The 21,248-nt window shown below is 45.8% G+C and overlaps 9 non-coding genes across 9 annotated transcripts; all 9 read left to right on the top strand.

Annotated features, from left to right (window-relative positions):
• Nucleotides 1–1,459: 1,459 nt before the first annotated feature.
• Nucleotides 1,460–1,650, top strand: LOC130310548 (U2 spliceosomal RNA). Its single transcript, XR_008859059.1, has one exon. It is a non-coding gene; the product is annotated as a U2 spliceosomal RNA (small nuclear RNA).
• A 2,090-nt stretch (nt 1,651–3,740) lies between these two features.
• LOC130310549 (U2 spliceosomal RNA) lies at nt 3,741–3,931 on the top strand. Its single transcript, XR_008859060.1, has one exon. It is a non-coding gene; the product is annotated as a U2 spliceosomal RNA (small nuclear RNA).
• Nucleotides 3,932–6,020: 2,089 nt separating this feature from the next.
• On the top strand, nt 6,021–6,211 carry LOC130310550 (U2 spliceosomal RNA). Its single transcript, XR_008859061.1, has one exon. It is a non-coding gene; the product is annotated as a U2 spliceosomal RNA (small nuclear RNA).
• Nucleotides 6,212–8,275: 2,064 nt separating this feature from the next.
• LOC130310551 (U2 spliceosomal RNA) lies at nt 8,276–8,466 on the top strand. The gene has a single exon (XR_008859062.1). It is a non-coding gene; the product is annotated as a U2 spliceosomal RNA (small nuclear RNA).
• Nucleotides 8,467–10,548: 2,082 nt separating this feature from the next.
• Nucleotides 10,549–10,739, top strand: LOC130310552 (U2 spliceosomal RNA). Its single transcript, XR_008859063.1, has one exon. It is a non-coding gene; the product is annotated as a U2 spliceosomal RNA (small nuclear RNA).
• Nucleotides 10,740–12,841: 2,102 nt separating this feature from the next.
• LOC130310553 (U2 spliceosomal RNA) lies at nt 12,842–13,032 on the top strand. Its single transcript, XR_008859065.1, has one exon. It is a non-coding gene; the product is annotated as a U2 spliceosomal RNA (small nuclear RNA).
• Nucleotides 13,033–15,125: 2,093 nt separating this feature from the next.
• Nucleotides 15,126–15,316, top strand: LOC130310554 (U2 spliceosomal RNA). Its single transcript, XR_008859066.1, has one exon. It is a non-coding gene; the product is annotated as a U2 spliceosomal RNA (small nuclear RNA).
• A 2,096-nt stretch (nt 15,317–17,412) lies between these two features.
• On the top strand, nt 17,413–17,603 carry LOC130310556 (U2 spliceosomal RNA). The gene has a single exon (XR_008859068.1). It is a non-coding gene; the product is annotated as a U2 spliceosomal RNA (small nuclear RNA).
• A 2,098-nt stretch (nt 17,604–19,701) lies between these two features.
• Nucleotides 19,702–19,892, top strand: LOC130310557 (U2 spliceosomal RNA). The gene has a single exon (XR_008859069.1). It is a non-coding gene; the product is annotated as a U2 spliceosomal RNA (small nuclear RNA).
• The last annotated feature ends 1,356 nt before the right edge of the window (nt 19,893–21,248 follow it).

Below are 21,248 nucleotides of genomic sequence, written 5' to 3' on the forward strand. Positions count from 1 at the left end.
AGTACAGAGGGTTAGGCTATGCTATTGTGCACCTACCTGATGCATCAGAAGGTGCGAGGCCCTTGCTAAATTCTGTGCACAGACTTTGAGATCTATACTTTAGACTGTATCTAAACCTGCTCCAACATGGACTGACATTCTGGCCTACTTTCAGCCGATGCGACTTGTCTGTCGCTGAACAGTCGCTTTTTATGTATTCAGCACCTATGTATAATGTTGTAAAAATGCTCTAGAAGCTAAAGTCGCAGAAATGTCACACATATTTGGCCTGCAACTTTCTGTGCGACAAATTCAGACAGGAAAAATCAGTATAAATCCTTAGAAAATTATCCCCCAGTGTCTCCATCTGCTGGCGGTATTGAATAAGCATTGCTGCACTGATGGGGTATGCATTAGACGAAAAAAAAGAAGAAAAAGAAGAATAATACGCCCAGAAAAGAGGCGAAAAGGAGAAAAACGTAAAAAAACGTGAAAAAAAAGTAAGAGGAAGAGAAGGGAAAAAAAGGTGGAAATGGGTTTAAAAGTGATTTCGGCGGAGAATATATATATATATATATATATATATATATATATATATATATATATACGCGCACACACACACATATATATAAACGTATTCTCTGTTGAGATATTGCAGCCGCTGCTGTGTCCAGGCCCAGGAGCCTTAGCACTGTGCTGTGATGTCACTCAATACCACTGACATCACTAGGTGTAAACAACATCTCTCCTTTGCTGTGTATGTGACTATGGAGCTGTTTGGTGATGTCGTCTATTATGGCCTTCATAGAAGCAACAGGAGATTGTTGCATCCATCTAGAACCCTCAGAACTACAGTGCTATGATGTCACTCACTTCCACAGGCCTTGCAGAGTGTAAACAACAACAACCCAGCTTTGTTGTGTATGTAACCATAGGGATTTGTGATGTCACCTAGAACCTTCACAGCAGCGACAGCTTTATGAGGAGCATCAGCACTGCTCTGCCTGAGCAGAACCATCACCGCCATAGGTTGTCAAATAACCCGGATTTAACCCACACAGGTAAGTCCAATGGGGTGCAGGCATGTCCTCTATGCTTACAGCTTCCCGTGGGTGTTGGTTTGATACCGTTTGGGGACAGCCAAGGAGGCATCTGCAGGCAACAAAGGTAGGTGTGTGCTTGTGTGTGTGTTTCCTATGCAGATCCTAAGCCCAGTGTCACATGCAAGTAGGAGGAGTAAGAAGGGTTCCTGGCAAATCCGGGTTATGGATTGCATTTAAAAAGGCCCCGTGGGAGTGCAATGGGCCCCTGTCTTGCTGCTTAGCAATAATGGTATGGGTTTAGGTTCTGCTGTGTGTACTGGTGGTTGACTGCCCCCCAGCCCAGAGTGTGCATGGAAAATTGTCTGGCAGCCTCCCTGACAGCAAGCAGTGATAGTGCCCATGAAGGGCACCTTGTTGGGCCCGCCCCTTTCACGGTTATCGCTTCTCGGCCTTTTGGCTAAGATCAAGTGTAGTATCTGTTCTTATCAGTTTAATATCTGATACGTCCCCTATCTGGGGACCATATATTAAATGGATTTTTGAGAACGGGGGCCGATTTCGAAGCTTGCTTCCGTCGCCCTATGCATTGACCCGATATGGCAGTATCTTCGGGTACAGTGCACCACCCCCTTACAGGGTTAAAAAGAAAGATTCCTACTTTCATTGCTACCTGCTTGCTGGCTAGCCAGCTAGCCAGCCCTGTGGGCCTTGCTGCTGCTGCAGCCAAAAAACAAAAGGTGGTGCTGCTGCTGCTTCTGCTGCTTCTGCTTCTGCTTGTGTCTGGCCGCTGTTGGAGCGTCCAGGCACAGGACTTCTGCTGCTGCTGACTAAATGGCCTCCTTAATTGGATCATTTGAGTAGCCAGCACACCTGTGCAGGTAGGGCATGACATGATAGGCAGCTGCCTTGATAGCGGGTGGGTGCTGAATGTTCCTAATTGACAAAATAAGATTAATGCTTATGAAGAAATATAAAATCTCATCCCTTCCCCAATATCGCGCCACACCCCTACCCCTTAATTCCCTGGTTGAACTTGATGGACATATGTCTTTTTTCGACCGTACTAACTATGTAACTATGTAACATAACATGGGGGGGGGGGGGTCTCCTGGCTGTTCACACAGGTGTGTCATTGCTGTACATTGACCATGCATTGCTTCTGTGGTATTGCAAAGGCAAAGACAAATGCTTCCAGCCATCCATTGCACTAATGGATTGGTCATCAGCTGGCTGTCTATGTCCCGCATCAATATAGACCAAAGTACAGAGGGTTAGGCTATGCTATTGTGCACCTACCTGATGCATCAGAAGGTGCGAGGCCCTTGCTAAATTCTGTGCACAGACTTTGAGATCTATACTTTAGACTGTATCTAAACCTGCTCCAACATGGACTGACATTCTGGCCTACTTTCAGCCGATGCGACTTGTCTGTCGCTGAACAGTCGCTTTTTATGTATTCAGCACCTATGTATAATGTTGTAAAAATGCTCTAGAAGCTAAAGTCGCAGAAATGTCACACATATTTGGCCTGCAACTTTCTGTGCGACAAATTCAGACAGGAAAAATCAGTATAAATCCTTAGAAAATTATCCCCCAGTGTCTCCATCTGCTGGCGGTATTGAATAAGCATTGCTGCACTGATGGGGTATGCATTAGACGAAAAAAAAGAAGAAAAAGAAGAATAATACGCCCAGAAAAGAGGCGAAAAGGAGAAAAACATAAAAAAACGTGAAAAAAAAGTAAGAGGAAGAGAAGGGAAAAAAAGGTGGAAATGGGTTTAAAAGTGATTTCGGCGGAGAAATATATATATATATATATATATATATATATATATATATATATATACGCGCACACACACACATATATATAAACGTATTCTCCGTTGAGATATTGCAGCCGCTGCTGTGTCCAGGCCCAGGAGCCTTAGCACTGTGCTGTGATGTCACTCAATACCACTGACATCACTAGGTGTAAACAACATCTCTCCTTTGCTGTGTATGTGACTATGGAGCTGTTTGGTGATGTCGTCTATTATGGCCTTCATAGAAGCAACAGGAGATTGTTGCATCCATCTAGAACCCTCAGAACTACAGTGCTATGATGTCACTCACTTCCACAGGCCTTGCAGAGTGTAAACAACAACAACCCAGCTTTGTTGTGTATGTAACCATAGGGATTTGTGATGTCACCTAGAACCTTCACAGCAGCGACAGCTTTATGAGGAGCATCAGCACTGCTCTGCCTGAGCAGAACCATCACCGCCATAGGTTGTCAAATAACCCGGATTTAACCCACACAGGTAAGTCCAATGGGGTGCAGGCATGTCCTCTATGCTTACAGCTTCCCGTGGGTGTTGGTTTGATACCGTTTGGGGACAGCCAAGGAGGCATCTGCAGGCAACAAAGGTAGGTGTGTGCTTGTGTGTGTGTTTCCTATGCAGATCCTAAGCCCAGTGTCACATGCAAGTAGGAGGAGTAAGAAGGGTTCCTGGCAAATCCGGGTTATGGATTGCATTTAAAAAGGCCCCGTGGGAGTGCAATGGGCCCCTGTCTTGCTGCTTAGCAATAATGGTATGGGTTTAGGTTCTGCTGTGTGTACTGGTGGTTGACTGCCCCCCAGCCCAGAGTGTGCATGGAAAATTGTCTGGCAGCCTCCCTGACAGCAAGCAGTGATAGTGCCCATGAAGGGCACCTTGTTGGGCCCGCCCCTTTCACGGTTATCGCTTCTCGGCCTTTTGGCTAAGATCAAGTGTAGTATCTGTTCTTATCAGTTTAATATCTGATACGTCCCCTATCTGGGGACCATATATTAAATGGATTTTTGAGAACGGGGGCCGATTTCGAAGCTTGCTTCCGTCGCCCTATGCATTGACCCGATATGGCAGTATCTTCGGGTACAGTGCACCACCCCCTTACAGGGTTAAAAAGAAAGATTCCTACTTTCATTGCTACCTGCTTGCTGGCTAGCCAGCTAGCCAGCCCTGTGGGCCTTGCTGCTGCTGCAGCCAAAAAACAAAAGGTGGTGCTGCTGCTGCTTCTGCTGCTTCTGCTTCTGCTTGTGTCTGGCCGCTGTTGGAGCGTCCAGGCACAGGACTTCTGCTGCTGCTGACTAAATGGCCTCCTTAATTGGATCATTTGAGTAGCCAGCACACCTGTGCAGGTAGGGCATGACATGATAGGCAGCTGCCTTGATAGCGGGTGGGTGCTGAATGTTCCTAATTGACAAAATAAGATTAATGCTTATGAAGAAATATAAAATCTCATCCCTTCCCCAATATCGCGCCACACCCCTACCCCTTAATTCCCTGGTTGAACTTGATGGACATATGTCTTTTTTCGACCGTACTAACTATGTAACTATGTAACATAACATGGGGGGGGGGGGGGGGGGTCTCCTGGCTGTTCACACAGGTGTGTCATTGCTGTACATTGACCATGCATTGCTTCTGTGGTATTGCAAAGGCAAAGACAAATGCTTCCAGCCATCCATTGCACTAATGGATTGGTCATCAGCTGGCTGTCTATGTCCCGCATCAATATAGACCAAAGTACAGAGGGTTAGGCTATGCTATTGTGCACCTACCTGATGCATCAGAAGGTGCGAGGCCCTTGCTAAATTCTGTGCACAGACTTTGAGATCTATACTTTAGACTGTATCTAAACCTGCTCCAACATGGACTGACATTCTGGCCTACTTTCAGCCGATGCGACTTGTCTGTCGCTGAACAGTCGCTTTTTATGTATTCAGCACCTATGTATAATGTTGTAAAAATGCTCTAGAAGCTAAAGTCGCAGAAATGTCACACATATTTGGCCTGCAACTTTCTGTGCGACAAATTCAGACAGGAAAAATCAGTATAAATCCTTAGAAAATTATCCCCCAGTGTCTCCATCTGCTGGCGGTATTGAATAAGCATTGCTGCACTGATGGGGTATGCATTAGACGAAAAAAAAGAAGAAAAAGAAGAATAATACGCCCAGAAAAGAGGCGAAAAGGAGAAAAACGTAAAAAAACGTGAAAAAAAAGTAAGAGGAAGAGAAGGGAAAAAAAGGTGGAAATGGGTTTAAAAGTGATTTCGGCGGAGAAATATATATATATATATATATATATATATATATATATATACGCGCACACACACACATATATATAAACGTATTCTCCGTTGAGATATTGCAGCCGCTGCTGTGTCCAGGCCCAGGAGCCTTAGCACTGTGCTGTGATGTCACTCAATACCACTGACATCACTAGGTGTAAACAACATATCTCCTTTGCTGTGTATGTGACTATGGAGCTGTTTGGTGATGTCGTCTATTATGGCCTTCATAGAAGCAACAGGAGATTGTTGCATCCATCTAGAACCCTCAGAACTACAGTGCTATGATGTCACTCACTTCCACAGGCCTTGCAGAGTGTAAACAACAACAACCCAGCTTTGTTGTGTATGTAACCATAGGGATTTGTGATGTCACCTAGAACCTTCACAGCAGCGACAGCTTTATGAGGAGCATCAGCACTGCTCTGCCTGAGCAGAACCATCACCGCCATAGGTTGTCAAATAACCCGGATTTAACCCACACAGGTAAGTCCAATGGGGTGCAGGCATGTCCTCTATGCTTACAGCTTCCCGTGGGTGTTGGTTTGATACCGTTTGGGGACAGCCAAGGAGGCATCTGCAGGCAACAAAGGTAGGTGTGTGCTTGTGTGTGTGTTTCCTATGCAGATCCTAAGCCCAGTGTCACATGCAAGTAGGAGGAGTAAGAAGGGTTCCTGGCAAATCCGGGTTATGGATTGCATTTAAAAAGGCCCCGTGGGAGTGCAATGGGCCCCTGTCTTGCTGCTTAGCAATAATGGTATGGGTTTAGGTTCTGCTGTGTGTACTGGTGGTTGACTGCCCCCCAGCCCAGAGTGTGCATGGAAAATTGTCTGGCAGCCTCCCTGACAGCAAGCAGTGATAGTGCCCATGAAGGGCACCTTGTTGGGCCCGCCCCTTTCACGGTTATCGCTTCTCGGCCTTTTGGCTAAGATCAAGTGTAGTATCTGTTCTTATCAGTTTAATATCTGATACGTCCCCTATCTGGGGACCATATATTAAATGGATTTTTGAGAACGGGGGCCGATTTCGAAGCTTGCTTCCGTCGCCCTATGCATTGACCCGATATGGCAGTATCTTCGGGTACAGTGCACCACCCCCTTACAGGGTTAAAAAGAAAGATTCCTACTTTCATTGCTACCTGCTTGCTGGCTAGCCAGCTAGCCAGCCCTGTGGGCCTTGCTGCTGCTGCAGCCAAAAAACAAAAGGTGGTGCTGCTGCTGCTTCTGCTGCTTCTGCTTCTGCTTGTGTCTGGCCGCTGTTGGAGCGTCCAGGCACAGGACTTCTGCTGCTGCTGACTAAATGGCCTCCTTAATTGGATCATTTGAGTAGCCAGCACACCTGTGCAGGTAGGGCATGACATGATAGGCAGCTGCCTTGATAGCGGGTGGGTGCTGAATGTTCCTAATTGACAAAATAAGATTAATGCTTATGAAGAAATATAAAATCTCATCCCTTCCCCAATATCGCGCCACACCCCTACCCCTTAATTCCCTGGTTGAACTTGATGGACATATGTCTTTTTTCGACCGTACTAACTATGTAACTATGTAACATAACATGGGGGGGGGGGGGGGTCTCCTGGCTGTTCACACAGGTGTGTCATTGCTGTACATTGACCATGCATTGCTTCTGTGGTATTGAAAAGGCAAAGACAAATGCTTCCAGCCATCCATTGCACTAATGGATTGGTCATCAGCTGGCTGTCTATGTCCCGCATCAATATAGACCAAAGTACAGAGGGTTAGGCTATGCTATTGTGCACCTACCTGATGCATCAGAAGGTGCGAGGCCCTTGCTAAATTCTGTGCACAGACTTTGAGATCTATACTTTAGACTGTATCTAAACCTGCTCCAACATGGACTGACATTCTGGCCTACTTTCAGCCGATGCGACTTGTCTGTCGCTGAACAGTCGCTTTTTATGTATTCAGCACCTATGTATAATGTTGTAAAAATGCTCTAGAAGCTAAAGTCGCAGAAATGTCACACATATTTGGCCTGCAACTTTCTGTGCGACAAATTCAGACAGGAAAAATCAGTATAAATCCTTAGAAAATTATCCCCCAGTGTCTCCATCTGCTGGCGGTATTGAATAAGCATTGCTGCACTGATGGGGTATGCATTAGACGAAAAAAAAGAAGAAAAAGAAGAATAATACGCCCAGAAAAGAGGCGAAAAGGAGAAAAACGTAAAAAAACGTGAAAAAAAAGTAAGAGGAAGAGAAGGGAAAAAAAGGTGGAAATGGGTTTAAAAGTGATTTCGGCGGAGAAATATATATATATATATACGCGCACACACACACATATATATAAACGTATTCTCCGTTGAGATATTGCAGCCGCTGCTGTGTCCAGGCCCAGGAGCCTTAGCACTGTGCTGTGATGTCACTCAATACCACTGACATCACTAGGTGTAAACAACATCTCTCCTTTGCTGTGTATGTGACTATGGAGCTGTTTGGTGCTGTCGTCTATTATGGCCTTCATAGAAGCAACAGGAGATTGTTGCATCCATCTAGAACCCTCAGAACTACAGTGCTATGATGTCACTCACTTCCACAGGCCTTGCAGAGTGTAAACAACAACAACCCAGCTTTGTTGTGTATGTAACCATAGGGATTTGTGATGTCACCTAGAACCTTCACAGCAGCGACAGCTTTATGAGGAGCATCAGCACTGCTCTGCCTGAGCAGAACCATCACCGCCATAGGTTGTCAAATAACCCGGATTTAACCCACACAGGTAAGTCCAATGGGGTGCAGGCATGTCCTCTATGCTTACAGCTTCCCGTGGGTGTTGGTTTGATACCGTTTGGGGACAGCCAAGGAGGCATCTGCAGGCAACAAAGGTAGGTGTGTGCTTGTGTGTGTGTTTCCTATGCAGATCCTAAGCCCAGTGTCACATGCAAGTAGGAGGAGTAAGAAGGGTTCCTGGCAAATCCGGGTTATGGATTGCATTTAAAAAGGCCCCGTGGGAGTGCAATGGGCCCCTGTCTTGCTGCTTAGCAATAATGGTATGGGTTTAGGTTCTGCTGTGTGTACTGGTGGTTGACTGCCCCCCAGCCCAGAGTGTGCATGGAAAATTGTCTGGCAGCCTCCCTGACAGCAAGCAGTGATAGTGCCCATGAAGGGCACCTTGTTGGGCCCGCCCCTTTCACGGTTATCGCTTCTCGGCCTTTTGGCTAAGATCAAGTGTAGTATCTGTTCTTATCAGTTTAATATCTGATACGTCCCCTATCTGGGGACCATATATTAAATGGATTTTTGAGAACGGGGGCCGATTTCGAAGCTTGCTTCCGTCGCCCTATGCATTGACCCGATATGGCAGTATCTTCGGGTACAGTGCACCACCCCCTTACAGGGTTAAAAAGAAAGATTCCTACTTTCATTGCTACCTGCTTGCTGGCTAGCCAGCTAGCCAGCCCTGTGGGCCTTGCTGCTGCTGCAGCCAAAAAACAAAAGGTGGTGCTGCTGCTGCTTCTGCTTCTGCTTGTGTCTGGCCGCTGTTGGAGCGTCCAGGCACAGGACTTCTGCTGCTGCTGACTAAATGGCCTCCTTAATTGGATCATTTGAGTAGCCAGCACACCTGTGCAGGTAGGGCATGACATGATAGGCAGCTGCCTTGATAGCGGGTGGGTGCTGAATGTTCCTAATTGACAAAATAAGATTAATGCTTATGAAGAAATATAAAATCTCATCCCTTCCCCAATATCGCGCCACACCCCTACCCCTTAATTCCCTGGTTGAACTTGATGGACATATGTCTTTTTTCGACCGTACTAACTATGTAACTATGTAACATAACATGGGGGGAGGGGGTCTCCTGGCTGTTCACACAGGTGTGTCATTGCTGTACATTGACCATGCATTGCTTCTGTGGTATTGCAAAGGCAAAGACAAATGCTTCCAGCCATCCATTGCACTAATGGATTGGTCATCAGCTGGCTGTCTATGTCCCGCATCAATATAGACCAAAGTACAGAGGGTTAGGCTATGCTATTGTGCACCTACCTGATGCATCAGAAGGTGCGAGGCCCTTGCTAAATTCTGTGCACAGACTTTGAGATCTATACTTTAGACTGTATCTAAACCTGCTCCAACATGGACTGACATTCTGGCCTACTTTCAGCCGATGCGACTTGTCTGTCGCTGAACAGTCGCTTTTTATGTATTCAGCACCTATGTATAATGTTGTAAAAAAGCTCTAGAAGCTAAAGTCGCAGAAATGTCACACATATTTGGCCTGCAACTTTCTGTGCGACAAATTCAGACAGGAAAAATCAGTATAAATCCTTAGAAAATTATCCCCCAGTGTCTCCATCTGCTGGCGGTATTGAATAAGCATTGCTGCACTGATGGGGTATGCATTAGATGAAAAAAAAGAAGAAAAAGAAGAATAATACGCCCAGAAAAGAGGCGAAAAGGAGAAAAACGTAAAAAAACGTGAAAAAAAAGTAAGAGGAAGAGAAGGGAAAAAAAGGGTGGAAATGGGTTTAAAAGTGATTTCGGCGGAGAATATATATATATATATATATATATATATATATATATATATATATATACGCGCACACACACACATATATATAAACGTATTCTCCGTTGAGATATTGCAGCCGCTGCTGTGTCCAGGCCCAGGAGCCTTAGCACTGTGCTGTGATGTCACTCAATACCACTGACATCACTAGGTGTAAACAACATCTCTCCTTTGCTGTGTATGTGACTATGGAGCTGTTTGGTGATGTCGTCTATTATGGCCTTCATAGAAGCAACAGGAGATTGTTGCATCCATCTAGAACCCTCAGAACTACAGTGCTATGATGTCACTCACTTCCACAGGCCTTGCAGAGTGTAAACAACAACAACCCAGCTTTGTTGTGTATGTAACCATAGGGATTTGTGATGTCACCTAGAACCTTCACAGCAGCGACAGCTTTATGAGGAGCATCAGCACTGCTCTGCCTGAGCAGAACCATCACCGCCATAGGTTGTCAAATAACCCGGATTTAACCCACACAGGTAAGTCCAATGGGGTGCAGGCATGTCCTCTATGCTTACAGCTTCCCGTGGGTGTTGGTTTGATACCGTTTGGGGACAGCCAAGGAGGCATCTGCAGGCAACAAAGGTAGGTGTGTGCTTGTGTGTGTGTTTCCTATGCAGATCCTAAGCCCAGTGTCACATGCAAGTAGGAGGAGTAAGAAGGGTTCCTGGCAAATCCGGGTTATGGATTGCATTTAAAAAGGCCCCGTGGGAGTGCAATGGGCCCCTGTCTTGCTGCTTAGCAATAATGGTATGGGTTTAGGTTCTGCTGTGTGTACTGGTGGTTGACTGCCCCCCAGCCCAGAGTGTGCATGGAAAATTGTCTGGCAGCCTCCCTGACAGCAAGCAGTGATAGTGCCCATGAAGGGCACCTTGTTGGGCCCGCCCCTTTCACGGTTATCGCTTCTCGGCCTTTTGGCTAAGATCAAGTGTAGTATCTGTTCTTATCAGTTTAATATCTGATACGTCCCCTATCTGGGGACCATATATTAAATGGATTTTTGAGAACGGGGGCCGATTTCGAAGCTTGCTTCCGTCGCCCTATGCATTGACCCGATATGGCAGTATCTTCGGGTACAGTGCACCACCCCCTTACAGGGTTAAAAAGAAAGATTCCTACTTTCATTGCTACCTGCTTGCTGGCTAGCCAGCTAGCCAGCCCTGTGGGCCTTGCTGCTGCTGCAGCCAAAAAACAAAAGGTGGTGCTGCTGCTGCTTCTGCTGCTTCTGCTTCTGCTTGTGTCTGGCCGCTGTTGGAGCGTCCAGGCACAGGACTTCTGCTGCTGCTGACTAAATGGCCTCCTTAATTGGATCATTTGAGTAGCCAGCACACCTGTGCAGGTAGGGCATGACATGATAGGCAGCTGCCTTGATAGCGGGTGGGTGCTGAATGTTCCTAATTGACAAAATAAGATTAATGCTTATGAAGAAATATAAAATCTCATCCCTTCCCCAATATCGCGCCACACCCCTACCCCTTAATTCCCTGGTTGAACTTGATGGACATATGTCTTTTTTCGACCGTACTAACTATGTAACTATGTAACATAACATGGGGGGGGGGGGGTCTCCTGGCTGTTCACACAGGTGTGTCATTGCTGTACATTGACCATGCATTGCTTCTGTGGTATTGCAAAGGCAAAGACAAATGCTTCCAGCCATCCATTGCACTAATGGATTGGTCATCAGCTGGCTGTCTATGTCCCGCATCAATATAGACCAAAGTACAGAGGGTTAGGCTATGCTATTGTGCACCTACCTGATGCATCAGAAGGTGCGAGGCCCTTGCTAAATTCTGTGCACAGACTTTGAGATCTATACTTTAGACTGTATCTAAACCTGCTCCAACATGGACTGACATTCTGGCCTACTTTCAGCCGATGCGACTTGTCTGTCGCTGAACAGTCGCTTTTTATGTATTCAGCACCTATGTATAATGTTGTAAAAATGCTCTAGAAGCTAAAGTCGCAGAAATGTCACACATATTTGGCCTGCAACTTTCTGTGCGACAAATTCAGACAGGAAAAATCAGTATAAATCCTTAGAAAATTATCCCCCCAGTGTCTCCATCTGCTGGCGGTATTGAATAAGCATTGCTGCACTGATGGGGTATGCATTAGACGAAAAAAAAAGAAGAAAAAGAAGAATAATACGCCCAGAAAAGAGGCGAAAAGGAGAAAAACGTAAAAAAACGTGAAAAAAAAGTAAGAGGAAGAGAAGGGAAAAAAAGGTGGAAATGGGTTTAAAAGTAATTTCGGCGGAGAAATATATATATATATATATATATATATATATATATATATATATATATATATATATACGCGCACACACACACATATATATAAACGTATTCTCCGGTGAGATATTGCAGCCGCTGCTGTGTCCAGGCCCAGGAGCCTTAGCACTGTGCTGTGATGTCACTCAATACCACTGACATCACTAGGTGTAAACAACATCTCTCCTTTGCTGTGAATGTGACTATGGAGCTGTTTGGTGATGTCGTCTATTATGGCCTTCATAGAAGCAACAGGAGATTGTTGCATCCATCTAGAACCCTCAGAACTACAGTGCTATGATGTCACTCACTTCCACAGGCCTTGCAGAGTGTAAACAACAACAACCCAGCTTTGTTGTGTATGTAACCATAGGGATTTGTGATGTCACCTAGAACCTTCACAGCAGCGACAGCTTTATGAGGAGCATCAGCACTGCTCTGCCTGAGCAGAACCATCACCGCCATAGGTTGTCAAATAACCCGGATTTAACCCACACAGGTAAGTCCAATGGGGTGCAGGCATGTCCTCTATGCTTACAGCTTCCCGTGGGTGTTGGTTTGATACCGTTTGGGGACAGCCAAGGAGGCATCTGCAGGCAACAAAGGTAGGTGTGTGCTTGTGTGTGTGTTTCCTATGCAGATCCTAAGCCCAGTGTCACATGCAAGTAGGAGGAGTAAGAAGGGTTCCTGGCAAATCCGGGTTATGGATTGCATTTAAAAAGGCCCCGTGGGAGTGCAATGGGCCCCTGTCTTGCTGCTTAGCAATAATGGTATGGGTTTAGGTTCTGCTGTGTGTACTGGTGGTTGACTGCCCCCCAGCCCAGAGTGTGCATGGAAAATTGTCTGGCAGCCTCCCTGACAGCAAGCAGTGATAGTGCCCATGAAGGGCACCTTGTTGGGCCCGCCCCTTTCACGGTTATCGCTTCTCGGCCTTTTGGCTAAGATCAAGTGTAGTATCTGTTCTTATCAGTTTAATATCTGATACGTCCCCTATCTGGGGACCATATATTAAATGGATTTTTGAGAACGGGGGCCGATTTCGAAGCTTGCTTCCGTCGCCCTATGCATTGACCCGATATGGCAGTATCTTCGGGTACAGTGCACCACCCCCTTACAGGGTTAAAAAGAAAGATTCCTACTTTCATTGCTACCTGCTTGCTGGCTAGCCAGCTAGCCAGCCCTGTGGGCCTTGCTGCTGCTGCAGCCAAAAAACAAAAGGTGGTGCTGCTGCTGCTTCTGCTGCTTCTGCTTCTGCTTGTGTCTGGCCGCTGTTGGAGCGTCCAGGCACAGGACTTCTGCTGCTGCTGACTAAATGGCCTCCTTAATTGGATCATTTGAGTAGCCAGCACACCTGTGCAGGTAGGGCATGACATGATAGGCAGCTGCCTTGATAGCGGGTGGGTGCTGAATGTTCCTAATTGACAAAATAAGATTAATGCTTATGAAGAAATATAAAATCTCATCCCTTCCCCAATATCGCGCCACACCCCTACCCCTTAATTCCCTGGTTGAACTTGATGGACATATGTCTTTTTTCGACCGTACTAACTATGTAACTATGTAACATAACATGGGGGGGGGGGGGGGGGTCTCCTGGCTGTTCACACAGGTGTGTCATTGCTGTACATTGACCATGCATTGCTTCTGTGGTATTGCAAAGGCAAAGACAAATGCTTCCAGCCATCCATTGCACTAATGGATTGGTCATCAGCTGGCTGTCTATGTCCCGCATCAATATAGACCAAAGTACAGAGGGTTAGGCTATGCTATTGTGCACCTACCTGATGCATCAGAAGGTGCGAGGCCCTTGCTAAATTCTGTGCACAGACTTTGAGATCTATACTTTAGACTGTATCTAAACCTGCTCCAACATGGACTGACATTCTGGCCTACTTTCAGCCGATGCGACTTGTCTGTCGCTGAACAGTCGCTTTTTATGTATTCAGCACCTATGTATAATGTTGTAAAAATGCTCTAGAAGCTAAAGTCGCAGAAATGTCACACATATTTGGCCTGCAACTTTCTGTGCGACAAATTCAGACAGGAAAAATCAGTATAAATCCTTAGAAAATTATCCCCCAGTGTCTCCATCTGCTGGCGGTATTGAATAAGCATTGCTGCACTGATGGGGTATGCATTAGACGAAAAAAAAGAAGAAAAAGAAGATTAATACGCCCAGAAAAGAGGCGAAAAGGAGAAAAACGTAAAAAAACGTGAAAAAAAGTAAGAGGAAGAGAAGGGAAAAAAAGGTGGAAATGGGTTTAAAAGTGATTTCGGCGGAGAAATATATATATATATATATATATATATATATATATATATATATATACGCGCACACACACACATATATATAAACGTATTCTCCGTTGAGATATTGCAGCCGCTGCTGTGTCCAGGCCCAGGAGCCTTAGCACTGTGCTGTGATGTCACTCAATACCACTGACATCACTAGGTGTAAACAACATCTCTCCTTTGCTGTGTATGTGACTATGGAGCTGTTTGGTGATGTCGTCTATTATGGCCTTCATAGAAGCAACAGGAGATTGTTGCATCCATCTAGAACCCTCAGAACTACAGTGCTATGATGTCACTCACTTCCACAGGCCTTGCAGAGTGTAAACAACAACAACCCAGCTTTGTTGTGTATGTAACCATAGGGATTTGTGATGTCACCTAGAACCTTCACAGCAGCGACAGCTTTATGAGGAGCATCAGCACTGCTCTGCCTGAGCAGAACCATCACCGCCATAGGTTGTCAAATAACCCGGATTTAACCCACACAGGTAAGTCCAATGGGGTGCAGGCATGTCCTCTATGCTTACAGCTTCCCGTGGGTGTTGGTTTGATACCGTTTGGGGACAGCCAAGGAGGCATCTGCAGGCAACAAAGGTAGGTGTGTGCTTGTGTGTGTGTTTCCTATGCAGATCCTAAGCCCAGTGTCACATGCAAGTAGGAGGAGTAAGAAGGGTTCCTGGCAAATCCGGGTTATGGATTGCATTTAAAAAGGCCCCGTGGGAGTGCAATGGGCCCCTGTCTTGCTGCTTAGCAATAATGGTATGGGTTTAGGTTCTGCTGTGTGTACTGGTGGTTGACTGCCCCCCAGCCCAGAGTGTGCATGGAAAATTGTCTGGCAGCCTCCCTGACAGCAAGCAGTGATAGTGCCCATGAAGGGCACCTTGTTGGGCCCGCCCCTTTCACGGTTATCGCTTCTCGGCCTTTTGGCTAAGATCAAGTGTAGTATCTGTTCTTATCAGTTTAATATCTGATACGTCCCCTATCTGGGGACCATATATTAAATGGATTTTTGAGAACGGGGGCCGATTTCGAAGCTTGCTTCCGTCGCCCTATGCATTGACCCGATATGGCAGTATCTTCGGGTACAGTGCACCACCCCCTTACAGGGTTAAAAAGAAAGATTCCTACTTTCATTGCTACCTGCTTGCTGGCTATCCAGCTAGCCAGCCCTGTGGGCCTTGCTGCTGCTGCAGCCAAAAAACAAAAGGTGGTGCTGCTGCTGCTTCTGCTGCTTCTGCTTCTGCTTGTGTCTGGCCGCTGTTGGAGCGTCCAGGCACAGGACTTCTGCTGCTGCTGACTAAATGGCCTCCTTAATTGGATCATTTGAGTAGCCAGCACACCTGTGCAGGTAGGGCATGACATGATAGGCAGCTGCCTTGATAGCGGGTGGGTGCTGAATGTTCCTAATTGACAAAATAAGATTAATGCTTATGAAGAAATATAAAATCTCATCCCTTCCCCAATATCGCGCCACACCCCTACCCCTTAATTCCCTGGTTGAACTTGATGGACATATGTCTTTTTTCGACCGTACTAACTATGTAACTATGTAACATAACATGGGGGGGGGGGGGGGGGGGTCTCCTGGCTGTTCACACAGGTGTGTCATTGCTGTACATTGACCATGCATTGCTTCTGTGGTATTGCAAAGGCAAAGACAAATGCTTCCAGCCATCCATTGCACTAATGGATTGGTCATCAGCTGGCTGTCTATGTCCCGCATCAATATAGACCAAAGTACAGAGGGTTAGGCTATGCTATTGTGCACCTACCTGATGCATCAGAAGGTGCGAGGCCCTTGCTAAATTCTGTGCACAGACTTTGAGATCTATACTTTAGACTGTATCTAAACCTGCTCCAACATGGACTGACATTCTGGCCTACTTTCAGCCGATGCGACTTGTCTGTCGCTGAACAGTCGCTTTTTATGTATTCAGCACCTATGTATAATGTTGTAAAAATGCTCTAGAAGCTAAAGTCGCAGAAATGTCACACATATTTGGCCTGCAACTTTCTGTGCGACAAATTCAGACAGGAAAAATCAGTATAAATCCTTAGAAAATTATCCCCCAGTGTCTCCATCTGCTGGCGGTATTGAATAAGCATTGCTGCACTGATGGGGTATGCATTAGACGAAAAAAAAGAAGAAAAAGAAGAATAATACGCCCAGAAAAGAGGCGAAAAGGAGAAAAACGTAAAAAAACGTGAAAAAAAAGTAAGAGGAAGAGAAGGGAAAAAAAGGTGGAAATGGGTTTAAAAGTGATTTCGGCGGAGAAATATATATATATATATATATATATATATATATATATATATATATACGCGCACACACACACATATATATAAACGTATTCTCCGTTGAGATATTGCAGCCACTGCTGTGTCCAGGCCCAGGAGCCTTAGCACTGTGCTGTGATGTCACTCAATACCACTGACATCACTAGGTGTAAACAACATCTCTCCTTTGCTGTGTATGTGACTATGGAGCTGTTTGGTGATGTCGTCTATTATGGCCTTCATAGAAGCAACAGGAGATTGTTGCATCCATCTAGAACCCTCAGAACTACAGTGCTATGATGTCACTCACTTCCACAGGCCTTGCAGAGTGTAAACAACAACAACCCAGCTTTGTTGTGTATGTAACCATAGGGATTTGTGATGTCACCTAGAACCTTCACAGCAGCGACAGCTTTATGAGGAGCATCAGCACTGCTCTGCCTGAGCAGAACCATCACCGCCATAGGTTGTCAAATAACCCGGATTTAACCCACACAGGTAAGTCCAATGGGGTGCAGGCATGTCCTCTATGCTTACAGCTTCCCGTGGGTGTTGGTTTGATACCGTTTGGGGACAGCCAAGGAGGCATCTGCAGGCAACAAAGGTAGGTGTGTGCTTGTGTGTGTGTTTCCTATGCAGATCCTAAGCCCAGTGTCACATGCAAGTAGGAGGAGTAAGAAGGGTTCCTGGCAAATCCGGGTTATGGATTGCATTTAAAAAGGCCCCGTGGGAGTGCAATGGGCCCCTGTCTTGCTGCTTAGCAATAATGGTATGGGTTTAGGTTCTGCTGTGTGTACTGGTGGTTGACTGCCCCCCAGCCCAGAGTGTGCATGGAAAATTGTCTGGCAGCCTCCCTGACAGCAAGCAGTGATAGTGCCCATGAAGGGCACCTTGTTGGGCCCGCCCCTTTCACGGTTATCGCTTCTCGGCCTTTTGGCTAAGATCAAGTGTAGTATCTGTTCTTATCAGTTTAATATCTGATACGTCCCCTATCTGGGGACCATATATTAAATGGATTTTTGAGAACGGGGGCCGATTTCGAAGCTTGCTTCCGTCGCCCTATGCATTGACCCGATATGGCAGTATCTTCGGGTACAGTGCACCACCCCCTTACAGGGTTAAAAAGAAAGATTCCTACTTTCATTGCTACCTGCTTGCTGGCTAGCCAGCTAGCCAGCCCTGTGGGCCTTGCTGCTGCTGCAGCCAAAAAACAAAAGGTGGTGCTGCTGCTGCTTCTGCTGCTTCTGCTTCTGCTTGTGTCTGGCCGCTGTTGGAGCGTCCAGGCACAGGACTTCTGCTGCTGCTGACTAAATGGCCTCCTTAATTGGATCATTTGAGTAGCCAGCACACCTGTGCAGGTAGGGCATGACATGATAGGCAGCTGCCTTGATAGCGGGTGGGTGCTGAATGTTCCTAATTGACAAAATAAGATTAATGCTTATGAAGAAATATAAAATCTCATCCCTTCCCCAATATCGCGCCACACCCCTACCCCTTAATTCCCTGGTTGAACTTGATGGACATATGTCTTTTTTCGACCGTACTAACTATGTAACTATGTAACATAACATGGGGGGGGGGGGGGGGGGGTCTCCTGGCTGTTCACACAGGTGTGTCATTGCTGTACATTGACCATGCATTGCTTCTGTGGTATTGCAAAGGCAAAGACAAATGCTTCCAGCCATCCATTGCACTAATGGATTGGTCATCAGCTGGCTGTCTATGTCCCGCATCAATATAGACCAAAGTACAGAGGGTTAGGCTATGCTATTGTGCACCTACCTGATGCATCAGAAGGTGCGAGGCCCTTGCTAAATTCTGTGCACAGACTTTGAGATCTATACTTTAGACTGTATCTAAACCTGCTCCAACATGGACTGACATTCTGGCCTACTTTCAGCCGATGCGACTTGTCTGTCGCTGAACAGTCGCTTTTTATGTATTCAGCACCTATGTATAATGTTGTAAAAATGCTCTAGAAGCTAAAGTCGCAGAAATGTCACACATATTTGGCCTGCAACTTTCTGTGCGACAAATTCAGACAGGAAAAATCAGTATAAATCCTTAGAAAATTATCCCCCAGTGTCTCCATCTGCTGGCGGTATTGAATAAGCATTGCTGCACTGATGGGGTATGCATTAGACGAAAAAAAAGAAGAAAAAGAAGAATAATACGCCCAGAAAAGAGGCGAAAAGGAGAAAAACGTAAAAAAACGTGAAAAAAAAGTAAGAGGAAGAGAAGGGAAAAAAAGGTGGAAATGGGTTTAAAAGTGATTTCGGCGGAGAAATATATATATATATATATATATATATATATATATATATATATATATACGCGCACACACACACATATATATAAACGTATTCTCCGTTGAGATATTGCAGCCACTGCTGTGTCCAGGCCCAGGAGCCTTAGCACTGTGCTGTGATGTCACTCAATACCACTGACATCACTAGGTGTAAACAACATCTCTCCTTTGCTGTGTATGTGACTATGGAGCTGTTTGGTGATGTCGTCTATTATGGCCTTCATAGAAGCAACAGGAGATTGTTGCATCCATCTAGAACCCTCAGAACTACAGTGCTATGATGTCACTCACTTCCACAGGCCTTGCAGAGTGTAAACAACAACAACCCAGCTTTGTTGTGTATGTAACCATAGGGATTTGTGATGTCACCTAGAACCTTCACAGCAGCGACAGCTTTATGAGGAGCATCAGCACTGCTCTGCCTGAGCAGAACCATCACCGCCATAGGTTGTCAAATAACCCGGATTTAACCCACACAGGTAAGTCCAATGGGGTGCAGGCATGTCCTCTATGCTTACAGCTTCCCGTGGGTGTTGGTTTGATACCGTTTGGGGACAGCCAAGGAGGCATCTGCAGGCAACAAAGGTAGGTGTGTGCTTGTGTGTGTGTTTCCTATGCAGATCCTAAGCCCAGTGTCACATGCAAGTAGGAGGAGTAAGAAGGGTTCCTGGCAAATCCGGGTTATGGATTGCATTTAAAAAGGCCCCGTGGGAGTGCAATGGGCCCCTGTCTTGCTGCTTAGCAATAATGGTATGGGTTTAGGTTCTGCTGTGTGTACTGGTGGTTGACTGCCCCCCAGCCCAGAGTGTGCATGGAAAATTGTCTGGCAGCCTCCCTGACAGCAAGCAGTGATAGTGCCCATGAAGGGCACCTTGTTGGGCCCGCCCCTTTCACGGTTATCGCTTCTCGGCCTTTTGGCTAAGATCAAGTGTAGTATCTGTTCTTATCAGTTTAATATCTGATACGTCCCCTATCTGGGGACCATATATTAAATGGATTTTTGAGAACGGGGGCCGATTTCGAAGCTTGCTTCCGTCGCCCTATGCATTGACCCGATATGGCAGTATCTTCGGGTACAGTGCACCACCCCCTTACAGGGTTAAAAAGAAAGATTCCTACTTTCATTGCTACCTGCTTGCTGGCTAGCCAGCTAGCCAGCCCTGTGGGCCTTGCTGCTGCTGCAGCCAAAAAACAAAAGGTGGTGCTGCTGCTGCTTCTGCTGCTTCTGCTTCTGCTTGTGTCTGGCCGCTGTTGGAGCGTCCAGGCACAGGACTTCTGCTGCTGCTGACTAAATGGCCTCCTTAATTGGATCATTTGAGTAGCCAGCACACCTGTGCAGGTAGGGCATGACATGATAGGCAGCTGCCTTGATAGCGGGTGGGTGCTGAATGTTCCTAATTGACAAAATAAGATTAATGCTTATGAAGAAATATAAAATCTCATCCCTTCCCCAATATCGCGCCACACCCCTACCCCTTAATTCCCTGGTTGAACTTGATGGACATATGTCTTTTTTCGACCGTACTAACTATGTAACTATGTAACATAACATGGGGGGGGGGGGGGGGTCTCCTGGCTGTTCACACAGGTGTGTCATTGCTGTACATTGACCATGCATTGCTTCTGTGGTATTGCAAAGGCAAAGACAAATGCTTCCAGCCATCCATTGCACTAATGGATTGGTCATCAGCTGGCTGTCTATGTCCCGCATCAATATAGACCAAAGTACAGAGGGTTAGGCTATGCTATTGTGCACCTACCTGATGCATCAGAAGGTGTGAGGCCCTTGCTAAATTCTGTGCACAGACTTTGAGATCTATACTTTAGACTGTATCTAAACCTGCTCCAACATGGACTGACATTCTGGCCTACTTTCAGCCGATGCGACTTGTCTGTCGCTGAACAGTCGCTTTTTATGTATTCAGCACCTATGTATAATGTTGTAAAAATGCTCTAGAAGCTAAAGTCGCAGAAATGTCACACATATTTGGCCTGCAACTTTCTGTGCGACAAATTCAGACAGGAAAAATCAGTATAAGTCCTTAGAAAATTATCCCCCAGTGTCTCCATCTGCTGGCGGTATTGAATAAGCATTGCTGCACTGATGGGGTATGCATTAGACGAAAAAAAAGAAGAAAAAGAAGAATAATACGCCCAGAAAAGAGGCGAAAAGGAGAAAAACGTAAAAAAACGTGAAAAAAAAGTAAGAGGAAGAGAAGGGAAAAAAAGGTGGAAATGGGTTTAAAAGTGATTTTGGCGGAGAAATATATATATATATATATATATATATATATATATATATATATATACGCGCACACACACACATATATATAAACGTATTCTCCGTTGAGATATTGCAGCCGCTGCTGTGTCCAGGCCCAGGAGCCTTAGCACTGTGCTGTGATGTCACTCAATACCACTGACATCACTAGGTGTAAACAACAT

This window comes from Hyla sarda, unplaced genomic scaffold (assembly GCF_029499605.1).
Source record: "Hyla sarda isolate aHylSar1 unplaced genomic scaffold, aHylSar1.hap1 scaffold_1574, whole genome shotgun sequence".
Lineage (NCBI taxonomy): Eukaryota > Metazoa > Chordata > Amphibia > Anura > Hylidae > Hyla > Hyla sarda.